The sequence below is a fragment of the Paroedura picta genome, chromosome 7 (genome assembly GCF_049243985.1).
Source record: "Paroedura picta isolate Pp20150507F chromosome 7, Ppicta_v3.0, whole genome shotgun sequence".
In the NCBI taxonomy this organism is placed as follows: Eukaryota; Metazoa; Chordata; class Lepidosauria; order Squamata; family Gekkonidae; genus Paroedura; species Paroedura picta.
The window spans coordinates 87,364,441-87,377,798 of NC_135375.1; the positions used below are offsets into that span (position 1 = coordinate 87,364,441).

General features: G+C 40.4%; 1 protein-coding gene and 1 pseudogene across 3 annotated transcripts in view; both read left to right on the top strand.

The window, feature by feature from the left end:
- The window catches only part of LPAR1 (lysophosphatidic acid receptor 1), a 75,847-nt gene that overhangs the window by 33,800 nt on the left and 28,689 nt on the right, over positions 1-13,358 (top strand). The window lies entirely within an intron of this gene.
- LOC143841690 (transmembrane protein 11, mitochondrial pseudogene) lies at positions 1,651-11,409 on the top strand (annotated as a pseudogene).

A 13,358-nucleotide genomic window follows, 5' to 3' on the forward strand; every position in this document is an offset into this window, starting at 1 on the left:
AAGGCTGCTTTTGAAATTCTAAAGTAATGGAGAACATAAAACTCTTTCTCCTTAGCATGCCTTTTTGCTCTGGGGCTTACAGAGAATTGATTTATAAAGCATACATAGGCATGAAAATGGACTTTGGTCAGGCAGCAGTTCATATTATAAAAATAATTTTTTTTATTTGAAATAGACGTCGAAGAGAACCTTCATGGAACACATTTTTTATGGTTATTGTTATTAGCAATTACTGCCACACAGCAGTTATCTTTGTTTCCCACCTGGAGCCTGGCATCCTTACACCTCCATGGGATCCAAAGCCAGAGAGTCCCCCCTCCCAAATAGCCCCGTTCTCCAGAGGGAATGATCTCTGGAAATGATCTGCAATTCCATCAAATCCCCGGGTCCCAATTGGAGATTGGCATCCTGCAACTTCTCTGGGGCACACTGCCACAGAGCCCCCCCCCCAGCAAACCCTTTAATCTTCAGGAGCCTGAAAATGAGTTGTCATTACAGAGCCCTCCCCCCTCCAAAATAGCCATTTTTACCTGGGATGCTGGTCTCTATAGCCTGCAGATGACCTCCAATTCCAGGAGATTTCCGGGCCACACCTGGAGGTTGGTGGCCCCTTGGTCAGGAATGTTCCTAGAGGTATGGAGGTGGGCAGCCCCCAGGAAGGCCACAGTGCAGGTGTGCATTCTAGCACCTGTTGTTTCCATGGGTGCGATGGGCTTTCCCTCCAATGGGCTTTATACACATCCTGATTTGCCCTATTTTTAGTAATAGTAAAGAAGGCAGTGATGGGATAGCATAATGGCATAGCATCAGTATTTATACTTGTCCCTTATGTATTATGGTATGGTTTTGTTTGGCTTATGATGATGATAGCCCAAATCCTTTCCCTGTGTATCATCGTGAAATTGCCACCGTGAGCAGAGGCTGCACAATATTTAAAACCAAGGCAAGAAATAAAGCCAGGAAGTTGCTAAGAACCCATTAAACTAGTTCTGAGGACCCTCAGAAAACCTCTGACCACTAGAGGTGATACACCTCAAGAGTTTTGTTTGAAAGAGCTGGATTTTAAGAGGTTTTTAATGGCCAGCAGAGCAGACCTCTGTTTGCACAGCTGCTGCTGAAACAGACTCTTAGAAAGGTATGTCCAAGTACTTTGATCTCTTTCTTTCTCTCTCTCTGTGTTCATGTGTTTGTGTGTGTGTGTGGGGGGGTGTTTGCACAAAAACATTTCAACCTCCTTCAGTTTATTTCAATATAAAATCAGTTTTAAAACCATTGCCACATACAATGCTAAGATCAACAAATAAATGTAACAATGCCATGAAATTGAGTTGTGTTTAGGGACTTAACTATTCGCTTGCATATGCTGCATGCCCTCATACAAAATTTTGTAATATTGCACATTACTTCTGAAGAGAGATCAGAGAGAAGCAGAGAGGTGGAGAACTGCTCTGATATTCCTGGAGAGCTTGCTAACACTGGCATAGAGTCTCTCAAAGACCATTTATGCACTGGGATCTTCATTGCCTCAGCTCCCATGCAGGAGCACAAATTGGGGGTGGACGATGTGCACCGGGCCAAATGCTCCCCCATGTGGGTGCAGGAAGAAGTGGGACAACCTGCCATGACTGAAACTACAGCCTGCAGCCTGGCATGAAACCTCCAGTGCATAAACGGTCATCTATAGCAGCCTGGGGAAGGAGACGTGTGGAGCCTGGCGGTTCCAGCAGAGGAGGCAGGGAGATAGCTGCTTTGTTTGCCAAGGTCTGTTACAAAGTTCATTAAATGTACAATGGGAAGAATGCTCCAGAGCAGTATGAATATGTTATGGATCATACAGTGTAAAATTTACAAGACCACAACAAAGACAACTAAGCAGCAAGAGGATTTATTTAGGATACATGTTTGCAAGCATGGAGAGAAAGCTAATTGGAGCATTCTCTGAAGTCTGCATCAGTGCAGCTCATTTTTAAGACCTTGAGACGTCATCATGAGGTATCCTGACGCTCAGTCCCTCACTGTCCCTTTGACCAATCAGGTCAACGACGAAGGGCGTACAATCTGACCTATCACGGATGGCTATATATCTTATTACAATTTTCTCGCTCTTTGTTTCAAATAATACATTCCTTTATATGGAGGGATGCTACATTCAGGAGCTATCTGCTTTTGACAAACTCAAGGTTTTGAGAGACAAAGAAATAACTATACACATAGTGCCACAATGAACTCAAGATACATTCTGCCTGACCTAAAAATAAACCATAGACAGACTGTGTCTAAAGTGTGTTCCACAAATCTGTATTTGTGTTCTCAATTGTGTTCCACAAATCTATATAATCTATATCAATTCCCCCCTTTTATTTTTTTAACTCTTCTTTGTGGAACACATTAACATTTTTTCTTCTATCATGGTTTCTCCTTCAGTTGCATCTGTGTTAGAGAGTGGTTTGTATTCTTACAGGGCTAATATTTTGGCCTCTGTTTGTCTGGAGATTATTCTGCACATACCACCACCACACACATTATTTGCAGCAAGCAAATAATTTAAAGCCAAGCGATTTTGATAAATTGCTCTGTTAAACTTAATTTGCTTTTATGTTATTAGGTTTAAAACCTTTGCAGTTTAAGTGGCCCATGAATTGAGCTTTGTCTTTCTTAGACTTTGGATTACTCCTTTTAGGCCTTTAAATTCAGTATTCATAGAATCATAGAATCATAGAGTTGGAAGGGGCCATACAGGCCATCTAGTCCAACCCCCTGCTCAACGCAGGATCAGTCCAAATCATCCTAAAGCATCCAAGAAAAGTGTGTATCCAACCTTTGCTTGAAGACTGCCAGTAAGGGGGAGCTCACCACCTCCCCAGGCAGCCCATTCCACTGCTGAACTACTCTGACTGTTAAATTTTTTCCCTGATATCTAGCCTATATCGTTGTACTTGTAGTTTAAACCCATTACTACGTGTCCTCTCCTCTGCAGCTAAGGGAACCAGCATCCTGCCCTCCTCCAAGTGACAACCTTTCAGATACTTAAAGAGGGCTATCATGTCTCCTCTCAATCTCCTTTTCTCCAGGCTGAACATTCCCAAGTCCCTCAACCTATCTTCATAGGGCTTGGTCCCTTGGCCCCAGATCATCTATCCCACCAGAGAGGTGTATCCAAAGAAAGTACAAAATAATTGTTTATATATATATATATATATCTTTGTATGTTTTACCCAACCTTTTGCATCTCCCATATATTTATCATTGTGTATGTATGTCAATTCCCATGTTAATTCTTTATATATTCATCCACCTCCATTCAAGTTAGAAACAGGGGCATCCAGGTAATTATAGTTCTGTTAATCAGTGTTCCCCATTGAGTTTTGCGTATCTCAAGCCAATACCTTTTGGGGCTTGATGTCTGGGCTATAACAGAAAATCTGGAAATTTCCCTGGAATCTAGAATATAGTGTTCTATTATTCACTAAAGGGGGAGGTACACTGATAGTGTTATATACAAAAGGATTTATAGGATCTGGTTGATTTGCTTGTAATCTTATGGAAAATAGTATCAGATATCCCAAAAAGTACCACCTAGGGTAAAACAAATTTCTAATTTGTTTGCTTTCATTGTGTATGTTCCTGTAAACATAAAATCTTACCTGCCACTTCTGGTGAAGATTAGTGTTTAAAGAAAGAAAAACAACCCTTCCCCAATAAGCGTAAATAGCTGGGTCTCTCTTGTAGTCTTTCTAGATTTTCCCAAAATAGAAAGAACATAAGGTACCCTCCTAAATCAATTATAGCCCATAAAGAAATGATAAATAAACAATTTTCAAAAGCTCCTGCAAAGATAACATAATAAGTCTCTGGGTCCCAAATAGGATCATCCCCTTGATGACTCCTCATGAGTTCTGTGTTACTTGACTGAAACGTAGTTCTGGAGATGGGTGGTTTCTGTTGTTTATAATTCCTGCCATCCCAAGTTTGCACTAGCACATGCGTTAAAGTTTTTATTAGGCAGCAATTTGTTCTTCAGCCTCAAAAGATATTGCAGCAGCTCACATACGGTAAAATGGACCCATTGTCTCAGGAATCTATTTTGACACTCATTATCACCAGTCAACAATATTTGGAAAGGAATTTCCACTTCATCATCAGTTTTAATAATCTGGTTTCTCAGGACTTCATCCATATTTGGTTACCTGGTTAAGAAATAAACTGGAAAGTCATAGGGCAAAAGTCAATTTATAATTAACTGTGTCCTAGATCTTTAAAGAATTCTTGACAAATCCCCTAGTAATTTCCAATTGTTTTTCACGCTCACACACACCTAAGCTGACAAGAGCTATGGAAAGCTCATATTATTTTCTCTAAGGGAAATATTACTCATTTTCCCTTTGAGTTATTAACATAGAATCATAAAATCACAGAACAATAAAACCATAAAATCACATAATTAGATGGGACCTCCTGGATCATCCAGTCCAATTCCCTTGTTAGAATGTTTTTGCCACATTTAACTTCAATCCAAACATTTAGCTTCAATCCAAACATCCCCTCACAAGAGATGACTGAGGAATAGTTCGGCCCACTCTGCTTTCTGGGAAATGAAGCTATTGACAAAACAAGTCAAGAAATTATTAAAGTTTACATTTTTAACAGAGTTAGTCTTTCAGCAGATTTATTAACACCTAAAACATTTAATACTATTTATCTATCTATTATCTCACCTCTGTTCCAATATAATATATCTAACCACATCCTAAATTACTGTTTCTTTTTATGTATAGACTTGAAGAACTCAGAGCAGAATAAAACAAAACAAACCCATACCTTATAGGTATAATTTTTACCAGCCAGTGTCTAGATCCAAACACCATCCATTTTCTCTCTCCTCCTGTTTTATTAATCTTTCTTTATAATTAGTGAGGTACACTTTATGCCTAATTTAAGGCACTTAAAATCATTTTGTTGCCTTGCATTCTGGTTTCTTTTGGCCTTTTTCGGTCTGGTGCCTGGTGTTGGCCCTTACTCAGATCACGGCCACTTCTTCAAGGTGTTCCATAGCCTGGAATAACTTTTAACAAAATCTTGATACATTAATTCAGCCTCATTTGATGTGAGGGACTCCTTTTACTATAAGTTTTCATTTGAACTTATTAACCCATGTCCATACTTTGAGTCTATATAAATATTTTTCTTCTTACCTTTTTCTCAGGTGTAAGGCTTATATGAGAGCCTAAACCTCTGTGGTCTCAGCTGATCATGCAGGTGGGAGAGGGCTGACTTCCAGAATGTCATTGCTTGTGACAACATCATAGTCTGTGATCCACTCTCCATTTCTTTAGATCCAGCCTGATCTTGGTGTTCACATCAATCCTATACCATCTTAATTAGGGGTCAGTTCTGTCTCCAAGGAAAACAGTGTGGCTGGGTTTAGCCAGTTGTTACAGCAAGATACTTTCATACAGTCTCGAATTGATTAATCACTGCCATATGGACAGTAGACATGGAGGGGCTGTTCCAAGATACTTCTGAGTCTTCTCCATCAAAGTAACTGCAATGGCCCTTGAATCTTGAGGCCATCCTCTAGCCATGAGGTTTATCTTGACTAGCAGGTCCAGTCTTATCATCAGAACTAGGGTTGCCAGGATTACCAGTCAGATCCTTGGCTCCAGGGAGACCAGGTTCACCTGGGCATCCAGCTTCACCGGGAGATCCTTTGGATCCAGCAGGGCCAAGAGATCCATGTTCACCAGAGGGATCCTTGAGGCCAGCAATGACATTGAGCCAGGGGAACCACAGCCTCTGGGAACATCATGTTTGCCAGCTGGTCCAGGCAATCCCATCACACCAGCCTGACCTCTTGCACCACGAGGAACAGCAGGTCTAGTGCATCCATCTGCTTGGAAAAGCAAGCAATAGGTTGCGCCTTACCTTTCCATGGGTGAGTCCAGAGTCCTGCAGCATTGCTTTGGTGTTTATAGACAAACAATAAGAAAATCTGGTGGGCCCCGGGTTGGTGCTTGTTATAAATCTCTTGTTTCAGTTTTTTTAAAGGTTTTGATTTCTTCTGGATTCCTCACAAGGTTTTCTTGTGTTTCTGTAACACACTTAACATAAAGCAGTCTGGCCTTTCCTTTAAAATCATAAAATCTCTTTTGTTTCACAATTTTTTTAAAACAAACTTACAGTTGCTTGAATGCTGGAATCACATAGTTTGTAGACAAAACCTTTTTCCATGGGTCCTGTTTCTGTAAACAGCTGCTCAAAAATAAATTGAAAATCAACAAATCCTTGGGACAACATGGTCTACCTGTTGTAAATCTTGATACCTGTTCATTAGGTATTTCCATCTGAAAGCAAACAGTTTCTTGAAACAAGATTGTGTAAGAGAGAATGAGAAAAACGCTCCCCTGGGATTTTGGTTTCCAGGCAGGTGGTTTGAAAAATATATGGATCTGACAAATTAATATTACCTTAGCTCTGAGATTCTACACCAGTCTATACATTACCTGTATTTCTTTTATACAATGATCAATATTGGAACATTATAAAATAAGATTAGGAGGCTCTTTCTATCCAAATGTTACGAGCCCAAGCTCCTATATACCTGGTAACAAGCCCAATCCTCTCTTCAAAGACATACAATTCTAACCATTTTCCTTTTCTCTCACTGGCCTTCCTTGTCTTCTTCTTCTCAAACTTTCTTATCTACATACAATAACCCATCTATACCCCCTTTAGTAAAAATACATAAGCATGTAATTTACTCAATAAATCTCTTCCAATCAGCACCAAAGAACAGTCAGGTATCAGCAAGAACGAACAATTTATTTCATTCTCCCAGAAATCTACACTGTCCAGGGTTGCCTCCAACCCTCAATATTAACATCTTGACTCCCACAAACCTCTTTGCATTTCCCTCTGCCTGTTTTCCAGCTTTACAAACCCTTCAACCAATATCACTCAGTTTACCAAGACCCATCATCCTTTTAACAGCATTTAGACATTTTCCAGGTACTTCCAAATTTCCTCTGCCATTTTCCCACAACTTTCTCACAACAGGGTAATATCCAGTTTAAAATGTCAGAGGAAGATGGAGGCTTATACAAATAAAGTCCCAGTTTTGGGACTAAGCATTTATTTAAAAAGCATTACATTAAAAGACTTCAGTCTAAAAGAGTTCTCATAGGGTGAAAACTTAAAAACCTTTAGATAACAGTTTCATTTGCTCCCATTTATATTGTGCTCAGCTTTCACTTAATCAAAACTTATATTTAAACCCATAAGGACCATAGGTTATTTTAGCCCATGCCAGAGCTAATGTGCTTCTGAAAAACGCTGATATTCCCCCTTCTCTCCCCCCTCTCTTGGGCAGAACTTCTAACTTTCTCTCTCTCTCTCTTTTTTTTCTACCAGAGAAAGGGGGAGGGTTGGGTGACCAAAAAAAGAATTCCTGTGACGTGATAAGCCCCTGGTTGTTATCTCCCGCCCAGGATTATTTTAAAACAATAAAAAAGAAACTTTCACATTACAAAATTTATCTAAAAACAAGTTGCTTTTGGTTATATCCAACCTAATTTACAATATACAGACACCTTCACTTCTTAGTTGTCAAACATAAACAAACCAAACCTGAACAGACATAGTTCAAAGCAGATGATTCAATTTTAAAACCCCGAACATTTTACTTTCTAATAAAAAAAGAAGTTTCATTGCAAAGACCATTTTTCAATCCCCCGTTCTCTCCCCCTTGTCAGATTTTAAAATGCGTCTCCTAGACACAAAAACCTTGAGATTCCATTCCATCGCTGGACTAAAACAGAGAGGGGGAAAGAAAGCCTATTTTGGCTTCACTGAGCCTAATAATTTTTACTCCATTTACAAAATTAGGGTTTCTCATATCTTATGGAAGTCAACTCTTTGGAGATTTAAGAAACTCCCATAAAACCCACTGACTTATATATGGAAACTAACAAAGGGCAAACAAGAACTGTGAGAGGAGGGGGAGAACAATCTCGTCTCCCAGCCGCCTTTCATTTAGCACACACATAAAATTATCTCTTTGCACCCAAAATAAAAACACATTTAGTTCTTACCAATGGAAATACACATATTTATTACATTCAATATAGAGCACACTTGTTCTCTAACCAGAGATTCTCATAAAAGCAAAAAACTTTCTTAATAACATGATGCTATGAATAACTTCAAGACTTATCATGTAGAGGCAGAGTTAGAATAAACATTGCTCAATTAATAACACCTTTAACACATCAATACATTATTTCATTTGGTTTCTTGTAATACTACAGGAATCACAAAGGGTGATATGTTAGCAGAAAGAAAACCTATCCATTTTTCCATATTTCAATACAAATATATTTTTTTTCTCACTTACCAATTATGGATTTTAAATCCTGTCCAGGGTATACTCCTTTTAGCCTGCCTAGATATTTATGAACCCGAAAAAAACATAAAAGCAACAGAACATACCGATCTCTGATTCCGCCACCCCTCTTTCGGTTTTCTCTCACTTTCTCTTTTAGCCTGCTTTGCTTGGGACAAGTCCGTACTCTGTCTCATGCTTTCCCAGCCAAAACCCTTTCATTTTGTCCCTTCCACACTCCTTTACCAGTACAGTAACTCTTGTACTGTTTATATCATCAACTGTACTTTAATTTCTCCTTTTCATTACCTTTATTTACCAGACTCCTTGGTTGCCTTGCTCCTCTTTCAATCCAAACTTTCCTAGCCTATTCTATGCCACTATTAACCATCTCTGCCAAAATGTTGAATTTCAGTAGGTGTGAAAAAGGAAGGTCCCAAAAGCCAATCTAAATTCTTCTGGGTCCTCCTGAATTTTGGAGGATGCCCCCTCATTCCCCAAATATCAGCAGAAGTAAGGGGCACCTCAACATAGCAAATCTGGTTATTTCCTTGCGGAACCTGGCAGAGAGGGAACTCGGCAGCCACGTTTAATTTCGGGGCAGAAGCCTCCACATCAGTAGCTGGCTGTCCCAAGACTGCCTGCATTGTTCCATCTCCCCAATATTCAGTTTGATCATAAAGATCCCTAAGCTCTGCCAGCCCAATGATGCGTGCAGAGGAAGGGTTACTTCTCCCTGTAGGGTCCAGAGCGGGGAGAAAACCAGGATCAACTTCCCCTCCCTGGATCCTCTTCCTCACGCACAGGACCATCGGGACGAGGGGGTTGATAGGGAGGGGGAGGAGAACAAATGAGCGGATCCCATGTTTTATTATTCTGCTTGGAGGGAGAAGAGGGTTTGACTATTTTGTTTCTTACTGCCATACAAGAGTTGGCCATTTTACATTTTCCACTCTGCATTATTTCACTCCATAGCAGAACAGAAGGGATTCCCTCCCCTGCCTCCAGTGACCCTCCTCCTTCAAACAAATAAACATACAAAAGATAACAAACATACAAAAGATAACAAGAGCCCAAAGGGGGCACTTATAATTATTTTTCAAAGCATATTCTGGCCACAGTTTCATGGATCCATCTCCTTTAAATTTATTATCCCATATTTCACACACCTGTCCCACTGGACCATCCTTAGGAATTCTTATCTGACTGTTCGCAGAAAGACCGGGACTCTTGCGCAGTCTGACTGCCAGTAGACGGGGCGTCCCCCACAGAAAACCTATTATTAGATGTCTTACTCCCCATTGTACAATGTTTCCTTCCAGAGCCTGTCGTCTGAGTCTTTCGGGACCGCAGTCCCACGGCTGGCAGCCTAATGCTTCTTAGTAGCCAGTCAGACGCCCGTTGAAAAAACCACCCAACAATATCTTTGGTGTACTTCCAGAGCCTGTCATCTGAGTCTTTCGGGACCACAGTCCCACGGCTGGCAGCCTAATGCTTCTTACATGCCAGTCAGATGCCCGTTAAAAATCACACCCAAATATATTATTGGAGCAGTGTTCTTATTTAACCAATCTACTCACCAAGAAATCCTTGCCTGTTGCTGCTGGGTTCTTGACTGACTGGCTGCGAAGCAATGGAACTCATCCAGGGCTAGTCAAAAGAAGACTAGGGCGCCTCCCCGAAATTGAGACCAATAAGTTCTTCAGCCAGAGAGTCAAAATGATCCAAAAGCGGATCCCACTTCTGACACCAAATTGTTATGGATCATACAGTGTAAAATTTACAAGACCACAACAAAGACAACTAAGCAGCAAGAGGATTTATTTAGGATACATGTTTGCAAGCATGGAGAGAAAGCTAATTGGAGCATTCTCTGAAGTCTGCATCAGTGCAGCTCATTTTTAAGACCTTGAGACGTCATCATGAGGTATCCTGACGCTCAGTCCCTCACTGTCCCTTTGACCAATCAGGTCAACGACGAAGGGCGTACAATCTGACCTATCACGGATGGCTATATATCTTATTACAATTTTCTCGCTCTTTGTTTCAAATAATACATTCCTTTATATGGAGGGATGCTACATTCAGGAGCTATCTGCTTTTGACAAACTCAAGGTTTTGAGAGACAAAGAAATAACTATACACATAGTGCCACAATGAACTCAAGATACATTCTGCCTGACCTAAAAATAAACCATAGACAGACTGTGTCTAAAGTGTGTTCCACAAATCTGTATTTGTGTTCTCAATTGTGTTCCACAAATCTATATAATCTATATCAAATATGTGCTGGAGCAGGCCTTGGAAGCCCAGTAGAAATGCATTGTGATGGAGCCCATGCGCACTGAGGATGAAACGAGACAAGTCATCCCACTGGATCACTATTGGCAACTGCCCAAACAAGATGGCAGTGCTGACAGGTGTCTTCTCCCTGCTGGTTATTCCCACAGATTATTCCCTTGCCCACCAGTATTTATTTATTTATTTGATTGATTGATTGATTGATTGATTTCTATGCCGCCCTTCCATATGGCTAAGGGTGGTTTACATATAACATGGGGGGGTACATGGACCGAATTAATATATAACAAATACAACAACAACAATAATCTAAATAACATAATTTAAGTGATCTTAAACAATATAATAGGAATGGAACTTAGCTAAGGCCCTTAAAGAGGACAGACTAGTTCAGGCCAAGGAGAGGATGTCTGAGTGGGGACCTGTTGAGCATAGGCTGCTGCATCCTCTGTGGGATCTCCTGGCAATTTTACCCCTTCTGCATGTACCAGGGGCTTACCTATAAACTCTTTCACTTGCCCCTACATGGACTCACTTCCCCCACTCCTATGGTTTGGGTGAGGAAGGACAATCTTCACAGAAAGAGACTGCATAACATAATAGTTCTGACTGTCCTGGTGTGTTGTGTAAAGAAGATTTATAAATTCTACGCCATAGGTTCGCCATACGCCAACTGTTCAGTTGGGCAAAGGTGGAGCCCACAAAAGATGAAAGTGTATTTTAATCTGTAACCATAGTCCTGTCATACGTTCTGGATTCTCTGCTTTTATGGTTGCTTTAATTTTTGTTTTGCAAGGTTTTCATTCCGTCTTCGTGTGGTGCAAAGATATTTACATTTCAACGGCTTTTGATGAAATGAGTGGCATGTGGCGTGAACACAGCTTGTTTGTAGCTTTCTTAAACTTTGGCAGACCTCCTTTGCTAATAGCTTTAATTCTGAAGATCCAGTAATCCAATGACACATCAGTTAAAGTATGTTTCAGAAGAGAGAGAAAGACTGGGTATCCTACAGTTTGGAAACCCAGGGATTCTGGTTTTCATCCTGTCCCTACAGAATGATGCTGACATAAAGAACAACAGGTTTTATGGGATGTTTTCGTTTGGTCTCAAGAAGGAGCGTTGTAGCTTCCTAGCTTCAGTGGTAATTGGAGATACAAGTTGAAGGGTTTTTTTTTCCTAATAGAACAGGATGAGTTTAGTAACTGAGTCTGAAAACACAGTGAAAAGTTTCATGATGTGTTGCTTCAATGACAGGGAAGCACCACAGCATCTCCAAATGAGGCAGCCTTTTCCTATTTTGCCAACCCTACCTGACCCCTGAGTAACAGTAATGATGCTTGTATACTGATTTAGCACTGTCAGGGGGGAAAACAAGGCTGTAAACTTGAAGAGCTGGCATTTGCAGTATGACTCTCTCCATCAATGACTTTCTGTTCATAAATAAGAAGAGCAGAATTTCAGTCTTTTGATGTGCATTTCTTAAAAGATAGGTATAGTTTTAAAATGCATAGGTTGTAAACTTTAACTAGTTTAACGTGAACTAGTTTAACTAGTACAAACACTGATCCTAGCCCCACTAAATTAGCCATCTTTTATCATTGAGGTTGGCCATCTTTTAGAATGAAGTTACTACAGTACTCTTCAGTAGAGTGTGGATGTGCACAAGAAGTAATTCTGAGAGTCACTTTCTTCCTCAGGGCCTGTAAAACAGAGCTCTTCTGCCAGGTACTTGGTTGAGGCCAGGGCAAGTTAGATCTGAGCCCCAGTGTGAAGCCAGGTCATCAAGCTTCCCGTACACCCTGAGGCACCAGTCCCAAGCCTGTGGAGAGGAAGGGGGGTTAGGGTTTACTGTCGCCACCACGGGTGGGTGAATTGGTTATTTTAAGGGATTGGAAGGGGATTTTATTGTGGGGTTTATCTGGATTGTTATCCGCCACAAGCCACTGCATGGAAACAGCAGGCTATAAATGAAATGAATGAATGAATAAATAAATTTATACTTTCATTCAAACTAAAGAGGAGCACATTGCTACTCATGCCAAAGGCATTTTTCTCCTGACTACATATATATGCTTAAAGTACTGATGAACTTTGTAAATTACTTTTGTTAATTTTTTTCATTAATAAAAGTTGGCAGACTAAAACAAAGTTTGAGGGGGGGGGAAGAAACAAAAAGGAAACAAAATAAAACAGTGGTTCCCAAACTTATCTGGCCTACCGCCCCCTTTCCAGAAAAAATATTACTCAGCCCCCTGGAAATTAATTTGTTAAAAATTTTAGTAGTTATTCATCGCCCCCAAATGCACCTGTGGCCCATCGCCACCCCTGGATCACTGCAGCACCCACCAGGGGGCGGTAGCACCCACTTTGGGAATCACTGAAATAAAAGATGAAATAATTACATTAAAAACAGTTTTTTGGAAGTGCATCATACCATACTTGTTTTCCATTTTCTCCTCTATCTAGTAATAGTCCTTTAATACATTTATATTCTCTTTTTAAACTTAGCTTTCAAAACCTTCAGTTAGTAAGTCATTTTTATCTCTGTTGGAGAAATTCCAGTAGAGGCATCCAGGCTTGTATAAAGAAGGCTACTGCGCTTTCTTTCAGTTAAGTAGTCAGTTTTGTCATCTCAGTGAGCGCTCTGAATTTAAATAGCCAGTCCTCAGTCATTGGCAGA